Here is an 18,062-nt window from a genome sequence, read left to right as displayed (position 1 = left end):
CCTCTCGGAGGGGGAAATCATCGCCATCGTCATCACCAACAACTCTCCCATATTTGGGAGGGCAATCTCCATCAACATCTTCAAGAACACCATCTCCTCTCAAACCGTAGTTCATCTCTTGCGTTCAATCTTTGTACCGGAACCTTAGATTAGCACTTGTGGGTGGCTAGTAGTGTTGATTACATCTTGTAGTCGATTACTATATGGTTTATTTGGTGGAAGATTATATGTTCATATCCATTATGCTATTTAATACCCCTCCGACCTTGAGCACGATTATCATTTGTGAGTAGTTACTTTTGTTCTTGAGGTCACGGGAGAAGTCATGTTGCAAGTAATCATGTGAAGTTGATATGTGTTTGATATTTTGATGATATGTATATTGTGATTCCCTTAGTGGTGTCATGTGAACGTCGACTACATTGCACTTTAGCATATTTGGGCCTAAGGGAATGCATTGTGGAGTAGTTATTAGATGATGGGTTGCTAGAGTGACAGAAGCTTAAACCCTAGTTTATGCACTACTTCGTAAGGGACCGATTTGGATCCAAAAGTTTAATGCTATGGTTAGATTTTATCTTAATACTTTTCTCATAGTTGTGGATGCTTGCGAGGGGGTTAATCATAAGTAGGAGGTTTGTTCAAGTAAGAACAACACCTAAGCACCGGTCCACCCACATATCAAATTATCAAAGTAGCGAACACAAATCAAACCAACATGATGAAAGTGATATGGTGAAATTCCCGTGTACCCTCAAAAACGCTTTGCTTATCATAAGAGACCGTTTTGGCCTGTCCTTTGTCACAAAAGGATTGGGCTACCTTGCTGCCCGTCATTTTGCTTACCATATGACATGTGTTACCAGTAACCCCTCGGTTCCCCGAAAAATGTCCAAACTCTTTAGAAACCTTTCCGGTGTCCGAACATAGCCTTCCAATATATCAATCTTTATGTCTAGACCATTTCGAGACTCCTCGTCATGTCCGTGATCTCATCCGGGACTCCGAAAAAACTTCGGTCATAAAAAACACATAATTCATAATACAAATCATCATCGAATGTTAAGCGTGCGGACCCTACGGGTTCGAGAACTATGTAGACATGATCGAGACACATCTCCGATCAATAACCAATAGCGGAACCTGGATGCTCATATTGGCTCCTATATATTATATGAAGATCTTTATCGATCAAACCGCATAACAACATACGTTGTTTCCTTTGTCATCGGTATGTTACTTGCCTGAGATTCAATCGTAGGTATCATCATACCTATTTCAATCTCGTTACCGGCAAGTCTCTTTACTCGTTCCATAATACTTCATCTCGCAAGGCTTATAGTGATGAGCATTACCGAGAGGGCCCAGAGATACCTCTCTGAAATACGGAGTGACAAATCCTAATCGTGATCTATGCCAACCCAACAAACACCTTCGAAGACACCTGTAGAGCATCTTTATAATCACCCAGTTACGTTGTGATGTTTGATAGCACACAAGGTGTTGCTCCGGTATTCGGGAGTTGCATAATCTCATAGTCCGAGGAACATGTATAAGTAAGGAAGAAAGCAGTAGCAATGAAACAGTAACGATCAAAATGCTAAGATAACAGATGGGTCTTGTCCATCACATCATTCTCCTAATGGTGTGATCCCGTTCATCAAATGATAACACATGTCTATGGTTAGGAAACATAACCATGTTTGATTAACGAGCTAGTCAAGTAGAGGCATACTAGGGACACTATGTTTTGTCTATGTATTCACACATGTACTAAGTTTCCAGTTAATACAATTCTAGCATGAATAATAAACATTTATCATGATATAAGGCAATATAAATAACAACTTTATTATTGCCTCTAGGGCATATTTCCTTCACTTCTCACGGGCCCTGGTCTCCGAAAGCGTCCCTTCCAAGGTGTCTAGCTTCAGCTTCAGATTGGCAATGGAATTGTTGGCCTCGGAGAGCAGCTTGGTCTTGTCGGAGATGGTGACCTACAAATCCGCCAAGGTGTGGATAGTCATGTCCCTGTCCTTCATCAACTTCGAGATCTCATTCTTCAGCTCCTCCAGCTCCAGCTCCAGCTTCTCCACCTAGCCGGCCATCTCATTCTTGGCGGCCTCTGCGGCCTCGGCACTGTCGATGGCCTCTTCAGCTTGCCGGCATGGTCTAGAGCCAGGGCATCAAGTGTGTCTTTGTGCTCCTGCTTCAGCTCCTGGGTCCGCTGTGCGACAAGCTTTTCAACCTCTTTGTCCTTGGCATGAAGCTTGGCGACAAGCGCCCCTTCATGTGCAACTAGGTCTTCTTCATGGGTGTCAAGCAGGATGCGGCGCTGCGTCAGCTTCATTCTTGGCAGCCTGTGCAGTGGCCACCTCTTGAGCCTTCTCGATGTCGGCCTGCTTCAATAGGAGCTCTTGCCAGTGCACTCAGCTGATCCTGAGCGGCCTTCAGATCTTGCTGGGCCTCGGCGAACCAGGTTTGCATCTGGGTGACTCGCTCCTGGAAATCTGCCTCTGCCTTGTGCACAACCGCCATCCTAGAGTCTGCCTTGTCTTTACGGGCGCGGTAGAGCGCCTGAAGCTTCTGGAAATTATCACTCATGGCCCGGAGGAGTTGGTATTCCCTGGAACCGCTGAAGTTGGCGCTCGGTTCATCAACAACTTCGAGCCCGGCAGTGGTGAGGACCTCGTCGTCGAACACCTCCCCTTCGACTGGTGATTCGGCACTCGCTGTCCCTGGGATGCTGATGAACAGATCATCACCCACCTTCAAGTACTTGCTCAGGGCGGGGGCGGGGCTATAGAGGAAGAGGGTTGGTCATCGACCACCTCTTCCTCGGCAGGCCCCTTGGCGGCCTCCTTGGCAGCAGCCTTGTCGGCCTCCCCGGCAGGCCCCTTGGTGGCCTCCTCGGCAGCAGTCTCGCCGGCCTCCCCGGCAGGCCCCTTGGCGGCCTCCTCGGCAGCAGCCTTGGCGGCCTCCTCGGCAGCAGCCTTGATGGTTCCCTCAGCAGCAGCCTAGGCATCTTCCTCGGCAGCAATTTTGGCGGCCTCAACTTTAGCATCCGTGGCGGTTGATACGTCTCCAACGTATCTATAATATTTGATTGTTCCATGCTATTATATTACTCCTTTTGGATGTTTTTTGGGCTTTATTTTACACATTTATATCATTTTTGGGACTAACCTACTAACCGGAGGCCCAACCCGTATTGCTGTTTTTTTTGCCTATTTCAGTATTTCGAAGAAAAGGAATATCACACGGAGTCCAAACGGAATGAAACCTTCGGGAGCGTGATTTTTGGAACGAACGTGATCCAGACGACTTGGAGTGCAAGTCAAGAAGCAACCGAGGCGTCCACGAGAGGGTAGGGCGCCCCCCCCCCCTATAGGGTGCGCCCCCTGTCTCGTGGGCCCCTCAGGTGGCCACCGACGTACTTCTTCCTCCTATATAAGCCTACGTACCCTGAAAACATCCAGGGAGCCAATGAAACACAATTTCCACCACCGTAACCTTCTGTATTCGCGAGATCCCATCTTGGATCCTTCGTCGGCGCTCCGCCGGAGGGGGAATCGACCACGGAGGGCTTCTACATCAACACTATAGCCCCTCCGATGAGTTGTGAGTAGTTTACCACAGACCTTCAGGTCCATAGTTATTAGCTAGATGGCTTCTTCTGTCTTTTTGGATCTCAATACAATGTTCCCCCCCTCTCTTGGGGAGATCTATTTGATGTAAACTCTTTTTGCGGTGTGTTTGTCGAGATCCAATGAATTGTGGGTTTATGATCAAGTTTATCTATGAGAAATATTTGAATCTCCTCTGAATTCTTTTATGTATGATTGAGTTATCTTTGCAAGTCTCTTCGAATTATCAGTTTGGTTTGGCCTACTAGATTGATCTTTCTTGCCATGGGAGAAGTGCTTAGCTTTGGGTTCAATCTTGTGGTGTCCTTACCCAGTGACAGAAAGGGTTGCAAGGCACGTATTGTATTGTTGCCATCGAGGATAAAAAGACGGGGTTTATATCATATTGCATGAATTTATCCCTCTACATCATGTCATCTTGCTTAAGGCGTTACTCTGTTCTTATGAACTTAATACTCTAGATGCAGGCAGGAGTCGGTCGATGTGTGGAGTAATAGTAGTAGATGCAGGAAGGAGTCGGTCTACTTGTTGCGGACGTGATGCCTATATACATGATCATGCCTAGATAATCTCATAATTATTCGCTTTTCTATCAATTGCTCGACAGTAATTTGTTCACCCACCGTAATACTTATGCTATCTTGAGAGAAGCCTCTAGTGAAACCTATGGCCCCCGGGTCTATCTTTTATCATATTTGCTTCCAATCTACTTTTATTTGCATCTTTACTTTTTGCATCTATCTTATAAAATACCAAAAATATATTTACCTTATCATACTATCTCTATCAGATCTCACTTTCGCAAGTGGCTGTGAAGGGATTGACAACCCCTTTATTGCGTTGGTTGCGAGTTCTTTGTTTGTTTGTGTAGGTGCATGTGACTTTTGAGGAGCCTCCTACTGGATTGATGCCTTGGTTCTCAAAAACTGAGGGAAATACTTACGTTACTATTGCTGCATCACCCTTTCCTCTTCAAGGAAAACCAACTCAAGCTCAAGACGTAGCAAGAAGGATTTCTGGCGCCGTTGCCGGGGAGGTCTTCGCTCAAGTCAAGACGTACCAAGTACCCATCACAAACTCATCTCCCTCACATTTACATTATTTGCCATTTGCCTATCGTTTTCCTCTCCCCCACTTCACCCTTGTCATTTTATTCGCCCTTCTTCTGGTCGTCTTTTCATTTGTTTTGATGTCCTACTTGGCTCATTTGCTCGTATGGTTGGAGTAGTTATTTATTTATTACTAAACAGAGAAGCTAAGATCTATGGATCCTCATTCGCTTGCTAATCTCTTTAAGAGATCCAGTTATGTTGAACCTATTGCTAGTGAGTTGAGTGCACTAGATTATCTTTATGAAGTTTTGCTTGAAATTTGTGAATCTGAAAATTGTGATGAAGAACTTTATGAAGTGATTCACGATAGATCTTTGAATAAAAAGCATGATTGCAATGTTTTTACTATAAATTCTCTTGATGTCAATTGTGCCAATAATATGCAAACCCTAAGCTTGGGGATGCTAGTTTTGCTATGTCTACTACTTGTTGCAATGATCATGATTGGAGTGATTCTTCTTATGATCTTGAAAATTTATTTAAGCCCCATGATGATTAAGAGATTGATAATAGTGTTTGCAATAATATTGAAAGTGGGTTTGTAAGAGTGTCAACTTTAGATCCCACATATTTGGAGAATGTTAAATCTTATGGTATTTTTGATAAAAGTGGTTTTGGAGAGGTCATGACTTTAGTTAATGTTAATCCCACTATTTTGGAAGAGTGTCAACTTCGCATGCATGAGGATCGTGTTGGAAATATTTTATGTGATAGTTATTTTGTTGAATTTTCTTATGATCCTACATGTAATTATTATGAGAGAGGAAAATATGGTTGTAGAAATTTTCATGTTACAAAATTACCTCTCGTTATGTTGAGATTGCTATTGTTTCTTTCCACTTCCTTGCATATGCTAAAATTTGCTTGCTATGATAATTTGTTTGCTTATAAAATTCCTATGCATAGGAAGTATGTTAGACTTAGATGTGTTTATCACATGTTTTATGATGCTCCATTTATGCTTCAACTCTTGTCTTTCATGTGAGCATCATTGAAATCTCAATGCCTAGCTAAAAAGGCTTTAAAGAAAAGCGCTTGTTGGGAGACAACCCAATATTTTTCCTTGCTGTTATTCAATAAATCTTGCATCTACCTTCTGTTTATATGTGTTTTTATCTTTTAATTAGTGTTTGTGCCAAGTAGAACCTATAGGATAACCTATGATGATAGTTGATTTGATTCTGCTGAAAAACAGAAACTTTGCGCGCACGAGTTTAGTTTTGTTAAATCACATAAACGTGCTTTTGCGTTGCTATTTTTGATTCTGATAAATAGACAAATTGTCCAGGACTTCCTATTTTGGTAGGATTTTTAGAGTTCCAGAAGTTTGCGTTACTTACAGATTTCTACAGACTGTTCTGTTTTTGACAGATTCTGTTTTTCATGTGTTGTTTGCTTATTTTGATGCATCTATGGCTAGTAAAATAGTTTATAAATCATAGAGAAGTTGGAATACAGTAGGTTTAACACCAAAATAAATAAAGAATGAGTTCATTACAATACCTTATGTGGTGGTTTTGTTTTCTTTCACTAACGGAGCTTATAAGATTTCCTGTTGAGTTTTGTGTTGTGAAGTTTTCAAGTTTTGGGTAAAGCTTTTATGGACTATGGAATAAGGAGTGGCAAAAGCCTAAGCTTGGGTATGCCCATGGCACCCCAAGGTATTCAAGGATAGCCAAAAGCCTAAGCTTTGGGATGCCCCGGGAAGGCATCCCCTCTTTCATCTTCGTTCATTGGTAACTTTAGTTGGAGCTATATTTTTATTCGCCACATGATATGTGTTTTTCTTGGAGCGTCGTGTATTATATTAGTCTTTGCTTTTTAGTTTACCACAATCATCCTTGCTGTACACACCTTTTGGGAGAAGCCTACTTGATTAGAATTTGCTAGAATACTCTATGTGCTTCACTTATATCTTTTGAGCTTGATAGTTTTTGCTCTAGTGCTTCACTTATATCTTTTAGAGCACGGCAGTGGCTTAATTTTGAAGAAATTTCTAGTCTCTCATGCTTCACTTATATTATTTTGAGAGTCTTTTAGTACAGCATGGTATTTGCTATGGTTACAAATTTGGTCCTAGAATGATGAGCATCCAAGTTGGGTATAATAAAAACTATCATAGAAAGTGAATTGGATGCTATGATCAATTTGATGCTTGATAATTGTTTTGAGATATGGAGGTAGTGATATTAAAGTCATGCTAGTTGAGGTGATTATGAAAAATGCTTGTGTTGAGGTTTGTGATTCCCGTAGCATGCGCGTATGGTGAACCGCTTTGTGATGAAGTTGGAGCACAATTTTATTTATTGATTGTCTTCCTTATGAGTGGCAGTCGGGGACGAGCGATGGTATTTTCCTACCAATCTATCCCCATAGGAGCATGCACGTAGTACTTTGTTTTTGATGACTTCTAGATTTTCGCAATAAGCATATGAGTTCTTTTGACTAATGTTGAGTCCATGGATTATACGCACCCTTACCCTTCCACCATTGCTAGCCTCTCTTGTGCCACACAACTTTCGCCGGTACCATACACCCACCATATACCTTCCTCAAAACAGCCACCATACCTACATATTATGGCATTTCCATAGCCATTCTGAGATATATTGCCATGCAACTTTCCACCGTTCCATTCATATGACACGCATTACTTTTGTCATATTGCTCTTTGCATGATCATGTAGTTGGCATTGTATTTGTGGCAATGCCACCTTCATAATTTTCATACATGTCGCTCTTGATTCATTGCATATCCCGGTACACCGCCGGAGTCATTCATATAGAGTCATATCTTGTTCTAGCTTTGGGTTGTAATTCTTGAGTTGTAAATCCATAAAAGTGTGATGATCTTCATTATTGGAGCATTGTTCCAGTGAGGAAAGGATGATGAAGACTATGATTCCCCCACAAGTCGGGATGAGACTTCGGACTTTACAAAAAGAAAAAAAGGAAAAAAAGAAAGGCCAAAAAATGGCCAAATAAAAAAGAAGAGAAAAAGAAAAAAAAATAAAAAAATGAGAGAAAAAGAGAGAGGGACAATGCTACTATCTCTTTTTCCACACTTGTGCTTCAAAGTAGCACCATGATCTTCATGATAGAGAGTCTCCTATGTTGTCATTTGCATATACTAGTGGGAATTTTTCATTACAGAACTTGGCTTATATATTCCAATGACGGGCTTCCTCAAAATGCCCTAGGTCTTCTTGAGCAAGCAAGTTGGATGCACACCCACTTAGTTTCTTTTGTTGAGCTTTCATATATTTATAGCTCTAGTGCATCCGTTGCATGGCAATCCCTACTCACTCACATTGATATCTATTAATGGGCATCTCCATAGCCCGTTGATACACCTAGTTGATGTGAGACTATCTTCTCTTTTTTTGTCTTCTCCACAACCACCATTCTATTCCACATATAGTGCTATGTCCATGGCTCACGCTCATGTATTGCGTGAAAGTTGAAAAGGTTTGAGATTACTAAAGTATGAAACAATTGCTTGGCTTGTCATCGGGGTTGTGCATGATTAAATACTTTGTGTGATGAAGATAGAGCAACAGCCAAACTATATGATTTTGTAGGGATAACTTTCTTTGGCCATGTTATTTTGAGAAGACATGATTACTTTGATTAGTATGCTTGAAGTATCACTATTTCTTATGTCAATATGAAATTTTATTTTGAATCATTTGGATCTGAACATTGATGCCCCGATAAACAAAATTACATTGAGAATTATGCTAGGTAGCATTCCACATCAAAAATTCTGTTTTTTTCATTTACCTACTCGAGGACGAGTAGGAATTAAGCTTGGGGATGCTTGATACGTCTCCAACGTATCTATAATTTTTTATTGTTCCATGCTATTATATTACTCCTTTTGGATGTTTATGGGCTTTATTTTACACATTTATATCATTTTTGGGACTAACCTACTAACCGGAGGCCCAACCCGTATTGCTGTTTTTTTTGCCTATTTTAGTATTTCGAAGAAAAGGAATATCAAACGGAGTACAAACGGAATGAAACCTTCGGGAGTGTGATTTGTGGAACGAACGTGATCCATAGGACTTGGAGTGCAAGTCAAGAAGCAGCCGAGGCGTCCACGAGAGGGTAGGGCGTGCCCCCCTATAGGGTGTGCCCCCTGTCTCGTGGGCCCCTCAGGTGGCCACCGACGTACTTCTTCCTCCTATATAAGCCTACGTACCCCGAAAACATCCAGGGAGCCAACAAAAAACAATTTCCACCACCGTAACTTTCTGTATCCGCGAGATCCCATCTTGGAGCCTTCGCCGGCGCTCCACTGGAGGGGGTATCGACCATGGAGGGCTTCTACATCAACACCATAGCCCCTCCGATGAGTTGTGACTAGTTTACCACAGACCTTAGAGTCCATAGTTATTAGCTAGATGGCTTCTTCTCTCTTTTTGAATCTCAATACAATGTTCTCCCCCTCTCTTATGGAGATCTATTCGATGTAAACTCTTTTTGCGGTGTGTTTGTTGAGATCCGATGAATTGTGGGTTTATGATCAAGTTTATCTATGAGAAATATTTGAATCTCCTCTGAATTCTTTTATGTATGATTGAGTTATCTTTGCAAGTCTCTTCGAATTATCAGTTTGGTTTGGCCTACTAGATTGATCTTTCTTGCCATGGGAGAAGTGCTTAGCTTTGGGTTCAATCTTGCGGTGTCCTTACCCAGTGACAGAAAGGGTTGCAAGGCACGTATTGTATTGTTGCCATCGAGGATAAAAAGATGGGGTTTATATCATATTGCATGAATTTATCCCTCTACATCATGTCATCTTTCTTAAGGCGTTACTCTGTTCTTATGAACTTAATACTCTAGATGCAGACAGGAGTCGGTCGATGTGTGGAGTAATAGTAGTAGATGTAGGCAGGAGTCGGTCTACTTGTTGCGGACGTGATGCCTATATACATGATCATGCCTAGATAATCTCATAATTATTCGCTTTTCTATCAATTGCTCGACAGTAATTTGTTCACCCACCATAATACTTATGCTATATTGAGAGAAGCCTCTAGTGAAACCTATGGCCCCCGGGTCTATCTTTTATCATATTTGCTTCGAATCTACTTTTATTTGCATCTTTACTTGTTGCATCTATCTTATAAAATACCAAAAATATATTTATCTTATCATACTATCTCTATCAGATCTCACTTTCGCAAGTGGCCGTGAAGTGATTGACAACCCCTTTATTGCGTTGGTTGCGAGTTCTTTGTTTGTTTGTGTAGGTGCGTGGGACTTTTGAGGAGCCTCCTACTGGATTGATACCTTGGTTCTCAAAAACTGAGGCAAATACTTACGCTACTATTGCTGCATCACCCTTTCCTCTTCAAGGAAAACCAACGCAAGATCAAGACGTAGCAGCGGTCTCCTTGATGACTGTATCGACGTCCATATGGTCCATTGAGAGAGGGTCTAAAAACCAAAAAGGAGAGTCAGGCAGAGCCAAAGTCAAAGCTTAGAATAAGGAAATAGAAATAAAAATCGCATGGCAAAGATGACAAGGGACAGGCAGGCTCCGACCCCCACGACACGCACGACCCCCACGTCGCGTACTCAATGCATATCATGGGGAAGCGCAACTGACGAAAAGTTACAGCAGTTAATCTCTGCCACACGTGCCTGTGCACTGCTTTGGGCCTTGATAACCCACAAGTGTAGGGGATCGCAACAGCTTTTGAGGGTAAAGTATTCAACCCAAATTTATTGATTCGACACAAGGGGAGCCAAAGAATATTATTGAGTATTAGCAGTTGAGTTGTCAATTCAACCACACCTGGATAACTTAGTATCTATAGCAAAGTATTTAGTAGCAAAGTAGTATGATAATAAAGGTAACAGTGGCAAAAGTAAAGATAATAGTTTTGTAGTGATTGTAACAGTAGCAACAGAAAAGTAAATAAGCGAAGCACAAGATGTGAAAAGCTCGTAGGCATTGGATCAGTGATGGATAATTATGTCGGATGCGATTCCTCATGTAATAGCTATAACATAGGGTGACACAGAACTAGCTCCAGTTCATCAATGTAATGTAGGCATGTATTCCGAATATAGTCATACGTGCTTATGGAAAAGAACTTGCATGACATCTTTTGTCCTACCCTCCCGTGGCAGTGGGGTCCTAGCGGAAACTAAGGGATATTAAGGCCTCCTTTTAATAGAGAACCGGACCAAAGCATTAACACATAGTAAATACATGAACTCCTCAAACTACGGTCATCACCGAGAAGTATCCCGATTATTGTCACTTCGGGGTTGTCGGATCATAACACATAATAGGTGACTATAGACTTGCAAGATAGGATCAAGAACACACATATATTCATGAAAACATAATAGGTTCAGATCTGAAATAATGGCACTCGGGCCCTAGTGACAAGCATTAAGCATAGCAAAGTCATAGCAACATCAATCTCAGAACATAGTGGATACTAGGGATCAAACCCTAACAAAACTAACTTGATTACATGGTAAATCTCATCCAACCCATCACCATCCAACAAGCCTACGATGGAATTACTCACGCACGGCGGTGAGCATCATGAAATTTGTGATGGAGGATGGTTGATGATGACGATGGCGACGAATCCCCCTCTTCGGAGCCCCGAACGGACTCTAGATCAGCCCTCCCGAGAGAGATTAGGGATTGGCGGCGGCTCCATATCGTAAAACGCGATGAAACTTTCTCTCTAATTTCTCTCTCCGTGAAACGGAATATATGGAGTTGGAGTTGAAGTCGGTGGAGCCTTAGGGGGCCCACGAGACAGGGGGGCGCGCCCAGGGGGTGGGCGCGCCCCCCACCCTCGTGGACAGGGTGTGGGCCCCCTGGTCTTGATTCTTTCGCCAGTATTTTTTATATTTTCCAAAACTTGTCTTTGTGGATTTTCAGGTCATTCTGAGAACTTCTTTTTCTACACATAAAACAACATCATGGCAGTTCTGCTGAAAACAACGTCAGTCCGGGTTAGTTTCATTCAAATCATGCAAGTTAGAGTCCAAAACAAGGGCAAAAGTGTTTGGAAAAGTAGATACGTTGGAGACGTATCAACTCCCCCAAGCTTAAACCTTTGCTTGTCCTCAAGCAATTCAGTTGATAAACTGAAAGTGATAAAGAAAAACTTTTACAAACTCTATTTGCTCTTGTTGTTGTAAATATGTAAAGCCAACATTCAAGTTTTCAGCAAGTATTATGAACTAACCATACTCACAATAACACTTAGGTCTCACAATTACTCATATCAATGGCATAATCAGCTAGCGAGCCATAATAATAAAACTCGGATGACAACACTTTCTCAAAACAATCATAACATGATATAACAAAATGGTATCTCGCTAGCCCTTTCTGAGACCGCAAAACATAAATGCAGAGCACCTTTAAAGATCAAGGACTAACTAGACATTGTAATTCATGGTAAAAGAGATCCAGTCAAGTCATACCCAATATAAATCAATAATAATGAATGCAAATGACAGTGTGCTCTCCAGCGGGTGCTTTTTAATAAGAAGGTGATGACTCAACATAAAAGTAAATAGATAGGCCCTTCGCAGAGGGAAGCATGGATTTGTAGAGGTGCCAGAGCTCGATTTTAAAATAGAGATTGAATAACATTTTGGGCGGCATACTTTCACTATCAACGCAACAACTATGAGATGGCTGTATCTTCCATACTGCATGCATTATAGGCAATTCCCAAACAGAATGGTAAAAGTTTATACTCCCCCACCACCAACAAGCATCAATCCATGGCTTGCTCGAAACAACGAGTGCCTCCAACTAACAACAGCCCTGGGGGAGTTTTGTTTAATTATATTGATTTGCTTTGATCTTTTTGGATCATGGGACTGGGCATCCCGGTTACTGGCCCTTTCTTGTGAATGAGGAGCAGAGTACACTCCTCTTGAGAATAACCCACCTAGCATGGAAGATATAGGCAACCCTAGTTGAAACATGAGCTGCTCGAGCATACAAAACAGAATTTCATTTGAAGGTTTGAAGTTTGGCACATACAAATTTACTTGGAACGGCAGGTAAATACCGCATATAGGAAGGTATGGTGGACTCATATGGAATAACTTTGCGGTTTAAGGAGTTTGGATGCACAAGAAGTATTCATGCTTTGTACAGGTGAAGTCTAGCAAAAGACTGGGAAGCGACCAACTGAGAGAGCGACAACAGTCATGAACATGCATTAAAATTAATTCACACCAAGTACAAGCATGAGTAGGATATAATCTACCATGAACATAAATATCATGAAGGCTATGCTGATTTGTTTCAACTACATGCGTGAACATGTGCCAAGTCGAGTCACTCAATTCATTCAAAGGAGGATACCATCCCATCATACCACATCATAATCAATTTAATAGCATGTTGGCATGCAAGGTAAACTATTATAACTCATAGCTAATCAAGCATGGCACAAGCAACTATAATCTCTAAATGTCATTGCAAATATGTTTACTTCATAATAAGCTGAATCAGGAACGATGAACTCATCATATTTACAAAAACAAGAGAGGTCGAGTTCATACCAGTTTCTCCCATCTCAATTAGTCCATCATATATCGTCATTATTGCCTTTCACTTGCACGACCAAATGATGTGTATAATAATAATAGTGCACATGCATTGGACTAAGCTGGAATCTGCAAGCATTCAACTCAAGAGAGAAGACAGAGTAATATAGGCTCTAAGTTAAATAAACAATCATGCATATGAGAGCCACTAAACATTTTCAATATGGTCTTCTATTCTCGACCCCCAAAGAAAGGAAAAGAAAATAAAACTATTTACGCAGGAAAGCTCCCAACAAGTAAGAAAAAGAACGAGAAATCTTTTTGGGGTTTTCAATTTAATTACTACTACAAGCATGGAAATTAAACTAACTATTTTTTTTGTTTTTTCTAAAGGTTTATCAAACACACAAGAAAAAGGCTAGAAAAAAAATTAAACTAGCATGGATAATACAATGAACGAGTATGAGCACCGACGACTAGAATAGTGTGTGAACATGAATGTAAAGTCGGTGAGAAATACGTACTCCACCAAGCTTAGGCTTTGGGCCTAAGTTGGTCTAATGCCAAGGGTAGCCTGGCTGATATCCGTAGTTGTAACTGGGGTCATACTGAGATGCAGCAGCAAATGCCTCCTGAGCTGCGGCATGTTGTCGAGCCGCCTCCGCTCTCCCCTCATGTTCAGCTGCTTCCTCCCTGGTAACAACATATCTTCCTTTTGCCTAGTAATTAAAAAGGAAAGGAGTAGGAAGAGTAACATGGACAAAGCTATGTCTGTCAAAGATTAGTCGATACTGGAGGAATTGTTTATTCCTCCTAAGAAAATGATGTTTGACCATAGCGTCATAATCTAAATAAGTAGGAGGCAACATCATATCACCCTCTCGTGGGGCTATACCAAGATAATTGGCCACACGGGTCGCATAAATTCCTCCAAATAAATCTCCAGCCCTACCATTATTATGCAACATACGTGCAACTATTGCCCCCAAGTTATAATCTTTATAACCTAACACGGCACTCTTGAGGACACAAAGATCAGGGACACACATATGACATGCTTCATCTTTACCGTTAATGCATCTACCAATGAAAAGAGCAAAATAATGTATAGCAGGAAAATGAATGCTCCCTATGGTAGCTTGTGCTATGTCCCTAGATTCTTCCACAGTAATACTAGCAAGAAAATCTATAAATTCAGATTTGTGGGGATCATTAATATTACCCCACTGCGGAAGTTTGCAAGCAGTTGTAAAATCCTCTAAGTCCATGGTATAAGATGTATCATAGATATCAAATAGGACACTCGGAGAATTAGGTGTACATTTACATTTAAACCTTCTCACAAATGAATTAGTCAATTGATAGTATTGAGGACACTTATCTTGTAGGAAGTCCTCCAGATCGGCATTACGCATATACGCGTCAAATTCCTCCTTAAAGCCTGCTTCGACCATAAAATCGTCGGATGGCCACTCACAAGCTCGTACTTCTGCGTCCCTCGGTAGTTCATCGTCTTGCTTACGTATAACAATCCTGGGTCCTTTCTTTACTGAGGAACCACCTTGGTACATTCTCCTAGACATATTTCTGAAAATGTCTGAAATTTTAGTAACTTCAAAATAAAAGTGAATAAACAAGATTGGTAGCAACTACTCCTACAAGTGCCTAGAGCCTATATCATGCATTATAATTGCTTGGGACCTCATAAATTTAACATGCAAGCTCAAGAACATGGTCACCTATGCAGCAAAAATTTGCAATGAATAAAGCACTAGAACAAAAACTAATTGGACCAACGGAGGAGTCACATACCAAGCAACAATCTCCCAAAGCAGTTTTGTGAATGGAGCTTTGAGTAAGGAGATCGAAAATCGTAGCAAAATGAGCTAGAACTCGTGCTTGAGCTGGATGGGGATTTTTTGGGAAGAAGATGGAGTGTGTGGGTGCTGGCATAAGTGGAAGGGGGCCACCAGGGGCCCACGAGACAGGGGGGCGCGCCCTCCACCCTCGTGGCCTGGTGCTTACCCCTCCTGCAGTGATTTCAGTGCCTAAAATCCTCAAATATTCCATAAAAACTCATACTAAATTTGCAGGGCATTTGGAGCACTTTTATTTTTGGGATATTTTTTTTATTGCACGGATAATTCAGAAAACAGACAGATAATACTATTTTTTCTTTATTTATTCTAAATAACAGAAAGTAAAAAGAGGGTACAGAAGGTTGTGCCTTCTAGTTTCATCCATCTCATGATCATCAAAATGAATCCACTAACAAGGTTGATCAAGTCTTGTTAACAAACTCATTCCGAATAACACGGAACCAGAGAAATTTCGAATAACACTAAGTTACCTCAACGGGGATATGAACATCCCCAATAATAAGAATATCATACTTTTTCTTGACAGTAGGGAGAGGAAGTTCAAAACCTCCAATAATGATAGTTGGAACTTTTCCAATAGAATTGATGCTATGAACTTGAGATTGTTTCCTCGGAAAGTGTACCATATGCTCATTACCATTAACATGAAAAGTGACATTGCCTTTGTTGCAATCAATAACAGCCCTTGCAGTATTCAAAAAGGGTCTACCAAGGATAATCGACATACTATCGTCCTCGGGAATATCAAGAATAACAAAGTCCGTTAAGATAGTGACATTTGCAACCACAACAGGCACATCCTCACAAATACCGACATGTATAGCAGTTGATTTATCAGCCATTTGCAAAGATATTTCAGTAGGTGTCAACTTACTCAATTCAAGTCTACGATATAAAGAGAGAGGCATAACACTAACACCGGCTCCAAGATCACATAAAGCAGTTTTAACATAATTTCTTTTATTGGAGCATGGTATAGTTGGTACCCTCGGATCTCCAAGTTTCTTTGGTATTCCACCCTTAAAAGTGTAATTAGCAAGCATGGTGGAAATTTTAGCTTCCAGTATCTTTCTTTTGTTTTTAATGATATCCTTCATATATTTAGCATAGGGATTTACTTTAAGCATATCAGTTAAGCGCATACGTAAGAAGATAGGTCTAATCATTTCAGCAAAGCACTCAAAATCCTCATCATCCTTTGTCTTGGATGGTTTAGGAGGAAAGGGCATGGGTTTCTGAACCCATGGTTCTCTTTCTCTACCTTGCTTCCTAGCAACAAAATCTCTCTTATCATAACATTGATTCTTTGATTGTGGGTTATCAAGATCAACAACAGGTTCAATCTCTACTTCACTGTTTTTGCTAGGTTGAGCATCAACATGAACATTATCATTAACATTATCACTAGGTTCATGTTCATCACCTGATTGTGTCCCAGCATCAGAGATAGAAATATCATTGGGATTCTCAGGTGTGTCTACAACAGGTTCACTAAAAGCATGCAAAGTCCTATCGTCTTTCTTTTTCTTCTTTTTTAGAAGAACTAGGTGCCTCTAAATTGTTTCTCTGAGAATCTTGCTCAATCCTCTTAGGGTGGCCTTCAGGATACAAAGGTTTCTGAGTCATTCTACCAGTTCTAGTAGCCACTCTAACAGCAAAGTCATGTTTATTATTTAATTCATCAAGCAAATCATTTTGAGCTTTAAGTACTTGCTCAGCTTGAGTAGCAACCATTGAAGCATATTTGCTAATGAGTTTAAGTTCACCTTTAACTCTAGCCGTATAATCACTCAAGCATCCTATCTCGAAAGCATTGTTCTTTAATTCTCTACCAACATAAGCATCAAAACTTTCTTGTCTAGCCATAAAGTCATCAAATTCATCTAAGCATGGGCTATGTAATTTAGTAGAGGGAATTTCAACTTTATCATATCTATAGAGAGAATTTACCTTAACTACCTGTGTCGGGTTATCAAGACAATGTGGTTCTTCGACAGGTGGTATATTAAGACCATGTATAGCTTCAATAGGTGGTAAATTCTGAACATCTTCAGCTTTTATACCTTTTTCTTTCATTGATTTCTTTGCCTCTTGCATATCTTCAGGACTGAGAAATAGAATGCCCCTCTTCTTCGGAGTAGGTTCAGGAATAGGCTCAGGAGTTGGCTCAATTAGTTCAGGAATTGCCTCAGGAATTGGCTCAAGAAGATTCCAATTATTTTCATTAGTCAACATATTATTCAATAGTAATTCAGCTTCGTCGACTGTTCTTTTCCTGAAAACACAACCAGCACAACTATCCAAGTAGTCCTTGGAAGCATCGGTTAGTCCATTATAAAAGATATCAAGTATTTCATTTTTCTTAAGAGGATGATCAGGCAAAGCATTTAGTAATCGGAGAAGCCTCCCCCAAGCTTGTGGGAGACTCTCTTCTTTGATTTGCACAAAATTATATATTCCCCGTAAGGCAGCTTGTTTCTTATGAGCAAGGAAATATTTAGCAGAGAAGTAATAAATCATATCCTGGGGACTACGCACACAACCAGGATCAAGAGAATTAAACCAAGTCTTAGCATCACCCTTTAATGGGAACGGAAATATCTTAAGGATATAATAATAGCGAGACTTCTCATCATTAGTAAACAGGGTGGCTATATCGTTTAACTTGGTAAGATGTGTCACAACAGTTACAGATTCAAGGCCATAAAAAGGATCAGATTCAACCAAAGTAATAATCTCTGGATCAACAGAGAATTCGTAATCCTTATCAGTAACATAGATAGGTGAAGTAGCAAAAGCAGGGTCAGGTTTCATTCTAGCATTAAGAGATTGCTGCTTCCATTTAGCTAATAACTTTTTAAGATCAT

The sequence above is a fragment of the Triticum dicoccoides genome, chromosome 4B (genome assembly GCF_002162155.2).
Source record: "Triticum dicoccoides isolate Atlit2015 ecotype Zavitan chromosome 4B, WEW_v2.0, whole genome shotgun sequence".
Taxonomy (NCBI): Eukaryota; Viridiplantae; Streptophyta; class Magnoliopsida; order Poales; family Poaceae; genus Triticum; species Triticum dicoccoides.
Note: the sequence above shows the minus strand (reverse complement) of the source record.